General features: G+C 39.9%; 1 long non-coding RNA gene across 1 annotated transcript; it reads left to right on the forward strand.

Moving 5' to 3' along the window:
* The first annotated feature begins 2740 nt into the window (after positions 1-2740).
* LOC147308206 (uncharacterized) lies at positions 2741-4415 on the forward strand. Its single transcript, XR_015126234.1, has 3 exons — positions 2741-2851; positions 2995-3103; positions 3727-4415. It is a non-coding gene; the product is annotated as an uncharacterized LOC147308206 (long non-coding RNA).
* The last annotated feature ends 5363 nt before the right edge of the window (positions 4416-9778 follow it).

Below are 9778 nucleotides of genomic sequence, written 5' to 3' on the forward strand. Positions count from 1 at the left end.
GATGAGTGTTAATGAATGAAGAACAGTGGAGAGCAGAGAGAGACGCTTGTCAGGCTCAGGCTTCATGGGTTATGTGCTCATGAGAGTCAAATTTTCACGCTGACACGCAGCTTGTGGTTATGTTATCTTTCTTCTTTCCTTTTAATGAACGCAATATGAGCGTGTGTGTCTGTGAGGGTTGGGAAATGCTTTAATAAATAGGCAAAATATTTGAGGAGACTGTAGAATACAGACAGATGGAACAGTACTGCTTTTGAATGCATGACTCCTGACAAAAACAAGTTTTGTGGACAAAGAAAACAACAAATGTTTGAAGAAAAAGTTGCTGGAGAAAAGAGAAATTGCAAAGTCCCCTTTCTCCAGTTTACATCACAAAAGATTCAAGAAACCTGTGTTATTTCAACATCTTTTGATTATAATAGGAAGAGTTTCCTTTTCTGCCTTTCTAAAATGCATCTTCTCCTTTTCTTCCAGTCTTACAAACTTCTCATGCTTCCAAGGGTTCACATATAGAGATCCTAGAGATTGCTTTACCCCAATCCTCACACGCACACCAAAAAGGTAAGTGTTCGCTTTGAGCAAAGCAGGCTTTTCCCATCTTTTTCACACATATTCAAAACAAAAGGAAATGCCTGTCACAGAGAAACACACAACTCTTTGGGAATTGTGTGTGGCAGCTCTATAAAAAGTGAAGCTGTGTTATAAGGAGAGAAGTGTAAGTGGGAAACATAGGGAGGCGAGGCAACCAACCAGGTTCTTCATTCACACCTGTGAACAGCATCCTGTGCTCCCCGGGGTAAAGCATCCAAATCGTGTAGTAGAAAAACAGACTGTGCTTGCGCATCCCACCATTTCTCGCTTCTTCTTTTTTTTTTCCTCTTCCGTTTGTTGGAAGGGTTGCCCTCCTACGCAGCTCTTCCCATCAGGGAACATTTGTTACAATGATTGACACACTGCTGAAACATTAATGTTCCTAAGGCAGATATCCATGTCATTTGCATTTCATACTTTGTTACACAATCGCAGACCTACAAACGACAACAATGCCTGTTCCGATATTTAAAAACTGTTACTGTGGTGGCAAGGTTTGGCAACACTGTCTACAGCAGCACGGATAACTTGATAGCTGGACTGATGACATTAGACAGTGGGCCAAATTTTTAAACACAGCCTGAACTTTTTTAGATGAGCGGACTTTAAGTAGTCTTCAGGAATAGTTCTTCAGGCTTCTTGAAGGACACTCAAAGCTCTTCTTTGGATCTTGGCTGCCTTTTGGTCCATTCTCTGTAAAGATAATTCCACACTGCTTCAATAATGTTGAGGTCTGGGCTCTGGGGAGGCCAATCCATGCCTGATAGTGCCGCATTGTGTGTTTTTCTATCCAGTTATGGTTCTACTGCATTGGCAGTGTGTTTGGGATCATTGTCATGCTGAAAAATTAAGCTGTTGCCTATTACAAGGTTTCCAGATGGTATTGTGTGTGACTCAAAAATGACCGTACTTTTCTGCAATTATAATGCCATCTATCTGACAAGATCTCCAACACCACTGGCTGAAATGCTGCCCAAATCATGACAGAACCTGTTTCTCTCCCTTACATATTGATGAACATATACACTAAAAATGACAAATTTGTGTCCATTAGACCTGTTCCATTTGATTTTAACACGAGTTCTTGGGTAGTATGGCATAACTCAGCCTTTTCTCCTTGAAGAATGGCTTCTTGAAGCATGAATCTACTATATGGCCAGATATAGTTGGATAATTCTTTTTGTAGATTCAGCTAAAGAAAGTGTCCTGTTCAAAAAAAATACAAATTAAAATGAGTTCTTTGCTAAGCTCTCTGCTGTGTGCATCCATAGATTGACAGATCACTGCATTACTTTTGCATTACTCCATAAAATGACCTGAGACTACAGTCCCACACAACAAAATGAATCCCTATCCTGATGAGGACACACACAACTTATGAACGTATGAACACAAAACTAACAACACAAAGCAAAGTTAAAAACAGATTTCCAAGCATCACCAAAGTAGTTATACAGTACAAACATGTACAGGTGGAAAAATTAGGCTATAGTCCCGCAAGCCTTACTGCTCACTCTCATTGCTTTCACTATCCACTGAAGTAGAGGCTGTGGCTGCTGGGCTGGGGTCAGCATACAGCTTTAACATCACTTCGCTATGCAGATGCTTGCAGAGAGCTGAAGTTGTGTATCAGCTGTTGCAGTTGTTTTTGTCCTGGACACAGTTTGCATTTCACCATTGTAATCTTCTTCTTTTGTGCAATAAAAATAAAAGTGACGTCTGTATCTCCACTCCTAAGAAGCTGTGGACTTCTCCACCATTTCCACAAACTGTTGTTAAACCCAACACGGGTTCATTCTGTAAGTTTGGTGCCATATTTATGCTTGAAGGATTCATTGGTTAGTGTTAACTGGCTTAACAGACAAACAACTGTTCCTCTGAAAATGGTCAGGTACTGTCAAGGTACCTGGGTTGTTGACCTAGTGTTTTCAGTATGGACACTGTTTAGTTTCCTATGTATGTTTCCTGCTTTATTGTGATAACCTGTTGTTTATATGCATTATGTTTAGTTTTACTTCCTCTGTTCCATTAGTTAGATTCATTCCAGCTGTGTTCTCAGCTGTTTCCAATTCTCATTTACCAGTCCAGTTTCTATCAACTCCTTGTGTGCGTTTCCCGTCATTTCTGTTCAGTCTTTCTGTTCAGTCAACAAACACTCCTTGGAGGCAAAACACTAAGAAATGAGGTGTGCACAGTATTGCACATGGATGCCAATCTTATCTTATTATACCTGCTTTGGTTTCATGTTAAATTTATGATGGTTAGTTTGCTGCAGTTGGTGCAACTTGTTAAATTTTACAATAATGCCAAAGTTAGCTGGCTGAGAAAATTTGTTGTTTGTTCGAGCAGTAGTGGTGACTTATTTCTGGAACTTTCCCCCAAAACTTTTTTTAATGGAAACAGGGAACACTGACATTGGAGCATTTCCACCTGGTGAAACTTAATCTAAAGGAAGACTGACATTGAATCTTAATGCTGCCTCTGGCTTGGAATGAACTGCAGAATTTCCAAGGTAAATCTTTTCAGATTTTCTGCTGAAAACACAAAGTCTTTTGTCTTCTCTGACAGAATATAAGAAGTTGTATCAACAGCTTTTCAGTTCACTTCAGTTTAGGTTTATTTATATTGTGCAAATCACAACAACAGTCGCCTCAGGGCACGTTACAGAGTAAAGATATTACAGTATTCTTAAAGAAACCTGGAAAATCAAGCCACGCCCTATGAACAAGAGCTTTGTGATGGTGCAAAGGAAATATTCCCATTCAACAGAAAGAAACCTCCAGCAGAGCCAGGTTGAAGGAGGGGCAGTCATATGGGGGAAAGAGAAAAGGAATAAAGAGAGAATAGACAGACAGGACAAAACACCGAATAAGAGAGAGAAAAGCCAAAAATCTAATGACACACTGCTGTGGTAAATTAACATGTGTGAAATGAAAAGAGATGAGACTTGGTGCAAAATAATAACAATGTAAAAGGTTTGGAAAATTGTCCAGCTGCCTGCTCCAAACTCAAATCAATGGAAAGCAGCATTTTTGACATGGAATCATTCTTCCTTAACATGTCGCAGATATTTTTGTCTCTTCAGACATGGTCACTGAGGCACTGTGTTAATTTCATCCCTTCTGTTATTTGTAGTTGCAGTAGGACAGCTCATGCCTGTTTGTTTGGAGGTTTGGCAGCTGCTGCAAGTCCAGTGACATCATCATGCTGGCACAGTGATTACTGAGAAATGCAGTGAAAACAACATGGCAATGACTGCTAAGCACCAAAGACGTCTCCAAATACAAACAAACAGACTGCAGATAATCACTTAGAAATAATTTCATTGACTGGTCTTAAGAAGAGTGGAAACATAAGACACAAAGATGAAATAAAGGCATTTTCAGGTTTTCTTTCACCGCAAAAAATAAGTAGCCGGATTAAACTTGGGTCAGGGCTGCTTAAGTCCACCAATAATCGACCGAGTCAAGGTCAACAACCCAGTCAGTCCTGCATAAGCCCTGTGTGGATTGGTCAAATATTTCTCAGCAATGATCACACCACGCTTTCAGATGCTTTTCTTCCAGTGAGAGCTTGTGAGTGTTTATTTCATGTGAAAATGATGCTATTTGTGCTTGATGAAAATGGAAAATCAGCATCAATATTTAGTGAAGCCATTCAGCAAATATTAGATGCTCACCAAACCTTGGAGGTTAACATCACAGTTTTCAACAAAGTTGGAAAAATCAGGTAAAAAAATCAACTTAAAAATGAGAAGCTACATAATGACCGGATCTACGATGTTACATCTTTGTCCAAATTAAGTGTTGAACAGATTCAAATAATCACACACATTTTGCTAGTGTATGATATACTTAAATGACTGTGTGATAAGTGTTAAATGACAACAGCTAAAACAATAAAGTCTTCCGAAACAGGAAAATAATGTAAAAAACAAAAATAAAACAGTAAACAAAGGCTATTGTTACGTGTCTGCAGGCTGCATGTTTTCTTTCCCTCCCCTTTTGTTTGCCATTCCCTTAGGTCGCAGACTGCAGGCTGATGTCAATCTGGGCACGTCCAATTAATTAGAGGAGGGAGGCCCTGATTGGACAAACCAGGAGTGAAGCCCTTGATAAGGAGACTCACCTGTGGCTGGGCGCGGCTCTTGTCCCTCCTTGAATTGTTTGACACATGTGTGATGGTTTCCTGCTGTCTTTCTTTTGTTTGATGATTGTGGTGGGAGTAAAGTGGACTAGGTGAGTTTGGGTACCCCATACACTTACTCACGTAGAGTCTTTGTGTTAGAAACACTAGGTAAGTAGGTTGGTGCCACCCATGTAATTTTGAGCTTGTTTTAAGTTGAGGTTTGGGTCTATCTCTCCTGTTTGTTGCTTTTCTAGGATAGTAGCTCAGCTCAGCTAAGTTTTGGTTTTGTCTTTTTGGTGGTGTTGTTTTTTTTTTTTTTTTTTTTTTTTTTTTTTTGGCACAACCTAACTGTCCCTTTTCCCCCCACATTTGTTGTTTGAGTCTGGGTTGTTTATTTTGTGAGAGCGCTGCCATTAAACCTTTTTTCATAACACCTCTACTGAGTTTCCGGAGTTGTTGTGTTATCCCCTCCTGCCCTCGGGGAGACGTAACACTATAAATATTGAAAATGAGGCAGTAAAATGTTTAAATCTCTTAATGACCCATTAGCTTCCCAATTTTAAGGTTTTCCCACGGTGTGAAGCAATGAGTGTAATCAACCGCTGCTTTACAAATGGGGTGTTTAGATGGTTTAGATACATAATATCTCAAACCGGAGATACTTGCAGCTGTCTTTTATTATTAGTATACACTTAAATAATATTTTTCTTTATTATTATTATTACAGTGTATAGAAATACTGCGGAACCAGAGTGAATCTGTTAACTCATTCCAGATCAATTTAAGGTTCCTTTGTTCATCTATAGTAAGAAATCAAATCACGAGGATGCCTTTGCATCTGTGACTACAAGCTGAGTTCAGACTGTTTTGAAATACCTCATTCTAAATGAGCAGATACTGGACACAATCATGGATTACTGAACACAAAATTTATGTAGTATATTACAGCAAAGCAAACATATATTCAGACTTTAGACCCCATTTATAACCATGTATAGGCATAACCACATGTCTATATATGTTTTATATGTGTATACAAATAAATAATCAATATAATATCATCAGTTTTGTTTTAACTCTCCACAACTGGGATCAGTGAAGTCGCTAAAATCAAGGCTCTATTACAGTACCCATCTATTTTCAGAAACCATTATAATTCAGTGTTCAGTGAGCTACAGAAAAACAACGCAGCTTAATGAGTTTATTTTTAGAGGCTGTGTTTTGAATATTTATGAATTTCTTTAAAGAATGAAAAAGTTGCTTTTATAATCAAAAAAGGATTTTTTTTTTTTTTTTTTTTTTTAAAAGAATGACATTTTATGCAGTTCTTTAAAAAGTCTATCCTGTGCCGATTCTTCCTACATCATTAGTTAATGATACACCGAAGGGCACATGCTCATGACATCACATCTGTGATTAAGCTTTTTGTGCCAACCCCCCCGGGCAGCTGATTGCACAGTAAACAGACACGTACTGAGAAACAGCTGTCACTCACTCGAGTCTCAGAGGTGTCCATCACAAAGGCTCGCAGATCTAGAATTCTCACCATCTGCTGCTGTTTTGCTGGACGTGCAGTGCAGGCCCAGATCACTTCCACTGTTTGGTGTAGGAGGAATCGTCACTGACCGACGGCAGCTTGCAAGCATGTTCGGAGCCATATGGGGAAAGATTGACTAGCGCATGTTTCACAAGGCAAAATCATTATTGTTTGACTCACAGTTTCAAATTTCGCACCCTCCCGGACACACGCCATCTAGCTGCTCGTTTAGGACATTAATTTACAGCTTATAATCACCATAGAGGCCAGGACATAAATACTCGACTCAGCACCCAGTGTCACATGACTGTCTGTCATAAATAAATTACTTTATTCACACAAATGTACGACCAGATAACTTCGTTAAGGACAGCCCATGCAAAGAGGCAGATAGAAACTGGAAGTGCTGCACAGGAGGACTTGGTAGCCATGACAATAAAAATTAAATATTTAACTTCAAGTAGATGCTCGTTCATTTAACTAGAAGTTTATCATAGAAGCCAAAAAAAAAAAAAACTTTCTTGAAGTGCAATCTGCAACCCACTGTGCATGCTCATTAACGTTTCTGACTCAGCTTAAACACCCAAATTTGCACTAGAAACAAAAACAAAATATCTCAATTTACACTGAAGTTCTGCAGCTATAAAATGCTAATGTTTTTAAAATACTTTTGCTCTCTAATTTCTCCACATGCCAAACACTGTCCTGATTATTATTAATGATTATGATTAAGTAAGGATTGTATGACTACAGTTAGGCAAACGTGGCCTAATCATTAGGTAATGCTGTTCAAACAGCACCACAGGACATAAATTTCAGTGTTATGCAAAAAAGAAAGATAAGAAAAAAGAAAGTTAGACAAAAAAAAGTCTAAGTTCGTGGTTTTTAGGCAGATTTATTGAAAAACAGCAACAACAAAAAAACAACCTTTGAGCACTAATGCTAAACATTTAAAACTAATGTTTCCTAAGTGGCTAAACTTCAGTCTGCATAATTCTGAGGCAAGCTGACTCTGCAGGCGCAAGAGTCTTTCAGAGGTAAACTTTATTACAATCAAAACCACCGTCTCTTCAGTCAGTGCATGGCCAGACAGGAAAAGGGAAAACAAAATGCAGCGCTCAGACAAAATGCCTAAGGTTTAAAGCGGGGAGGGAGCGAGAGAGAGCGTATCGATCTTTGGTCCCAACTGCTTCCTCTGTCAGCAAAATTCTATTTCTAGATCCAGCATATCTCATGAAGCCAATCAGACCCTGATTTGCGCTGAATGGCACTATATTACCTTGTTGTTCCTCAATTTGCAGTGATCTATTTATATACGAGCTTGCTAAACTAGACTGTCATTTAAGCTAAATTTAGGTGAGACGGAGAGACTGACAGAGGCAAAACTCCTTGTCATACTGTTGTGAAGCTTGCACTGCATCCCAGTTAATTGCCTCATCCCATGAGTAAATTCCCACTCCGAGCGGTGCTATCAACCCGTGCGACACATTACCTAGCTAGCATGAATGAAACCCGAAGGTAGTGAGCAATCCCCCTTCCTCGTGTCAGCAGACGTTCATGAACAGTGTGGTAATGCAGAAACTCGAAGTCTACACGGAGACTGCTTTTGCAAACAAAACTGCAAAAGTGTCAGAATCTTCCCCGCAAAAGGAGGGGTGTGGAGATTTTTTCCTATCAAGCTGCATTGGAGACTCTTGTGGGGCTTGTGAGCGGTGCCAGTGACAGGAAAGTCTCCTGAGAGGAAGGGTCTCATGTTCATGATCTCAAGCACTTGGATGTCGCACTTGGTGACAATATAATGTGGAGAGCAAAACTAACAAAGTCCTGCTTTACTGCTTTAACAAAGATGCTCTAACTGAACACAGCTGACATCGAGCAGAGTATTTATTTATTTTATTACTTAGCCAGAAAAAAAAAGCCTCTGGAGAAATGTTTGGAGCAATCAATGAATTCCGATTAAATCAACAACTGCAACGGTGGGGCTGTTGTAGATGAGAGGCATCTGTGGGTGATGCAGCATGATTCATGACGATCTCAAGAGTCATTCATCCGCTATCAGCCAGTCATCTTCCCAAACCTCTGGGTCAGCCCCGTAATAAATATAGATGTTGACACACAGATTCTACCAGTCACGGGAGCAGACAATCCATGTTATGGGTGGACTGAATCTGGCCCCATGTCCACACCTGACACCCTCCAATTATACGTGACAGATGCTTGGCGTGTGCACACGCACATTAATACTCTACAGCATGGAATGAAATCTCCATATCTGACACTGCCCCCCACCTCCTCCACTTCGCCTTTTGTTCTCTGGGTGTATGTGACCAGATGTGGCCCTACTACAAATTTAATAAAGGGTGCTGCACTGCTACTGTGTGTGTCTGGCTGCAGTGTGTGATAGACTTTGACACTTTTTTAAGTGTATAAGCCATATTGTTGTTGTAGCATGCATGTAGGTGTATGGATATGTGCGCCTGGTGTCTGTTACACATGTAAATACTGATCCTATGGATGGGTTTTACCAAACCACCTTATTAGCAGGCTCCATGTGTCAGTGGTTAATCCCCTGGTCTCTCAGGGGATGCCCCCTCCCTCTTTTCCTCCTCCTCCTGTCACCCCCTCATCACCACCTCCACAGATGGGTCCTTTTATTTCCCCACAGAATACTAATGATGGCAAAGAAGGATTCCAAAGGGGCTGGTGTCCCCCCCCCCCCTTTAATGCCAGCAGCGGGGAAGAATGGCAAGCAGTGGATGAGGGAGGGGAGAGGGAGGGTCCTACAAGCAAACAGACAACAGCTAATACAAACAAAGATGGATGTTTAAGTGCTTTCCTTTGAATGAATGAAGTGTTTCTATGTCAGCCCTGTCTTTAAGAAGATGTGTCTATATATTTTCTGATGAAGAAAATGAGTAAATGCTGATACTTTAGATGTCAGTTTCCCAAATGTTCTGACTGTATGTAGTACTGAGCTAAAATCTGGTTTCAAACCTGATTTCTTTATGTTTCGCTTCAAAGGAGCCAGACTTAAACCATTCCTGTAACTAACATGTGAACAGTTCCTGGTGTGAGTCTGTGAGGAGAGAAAAATACCTCTGAGGTTGACTCAAGACTTTTGCACAGTACTCTATGTTTGCAGTGTAAACATGCAGACCATCTGGCTAAAACTTGGTTAACAAGCAAGTTCAGAAAATGTCATTCCTATTAATTAACCTAAGTGTACAACAACACAGAATCAGGAAACGTTCTTCCCCCAATAAGAATAAATTAGTAAAGGTTCAGCAACTCAGCGAATACTGTTTATTACAGACACATACACAGAATCAGGAGGGAAATTAATGTGCTGTAACAAAACTGTGGATATTACAAAGTTACTTATATTGCAGGTAGCCATATGGTGGCAAAGTATAGCTCATATACTCAAACAAGGGATGAAGGCAACAGCAGGCTGAAATGAAAAAAAAAAATAATAGAAGAAGTGACACTAGAGTTTCTAATTATAGACGAACATTACTGAGT

Source organism: Aulonocara sp. 'chitande type north' Nkhata Bay, linkage group LG18, assembly GCF_057382095.1.
Source record: "Aulonocara sp. 'chitande type north' Nkhata Bay isolate Kocher_YH1m ecotype deep benthic linkage group LG18, A_spYH_male_GT1.1, whole genome shotgun sequence".
In the NCBI taxonomy this organism is placed as follows: Eukaryota; Metazoa; Chordata; class Actinopteri; order Cichliformes; family Cichlidae; genus Aulonocara; species Aulonocara sp. 'chitande type north' Nkhata Bay.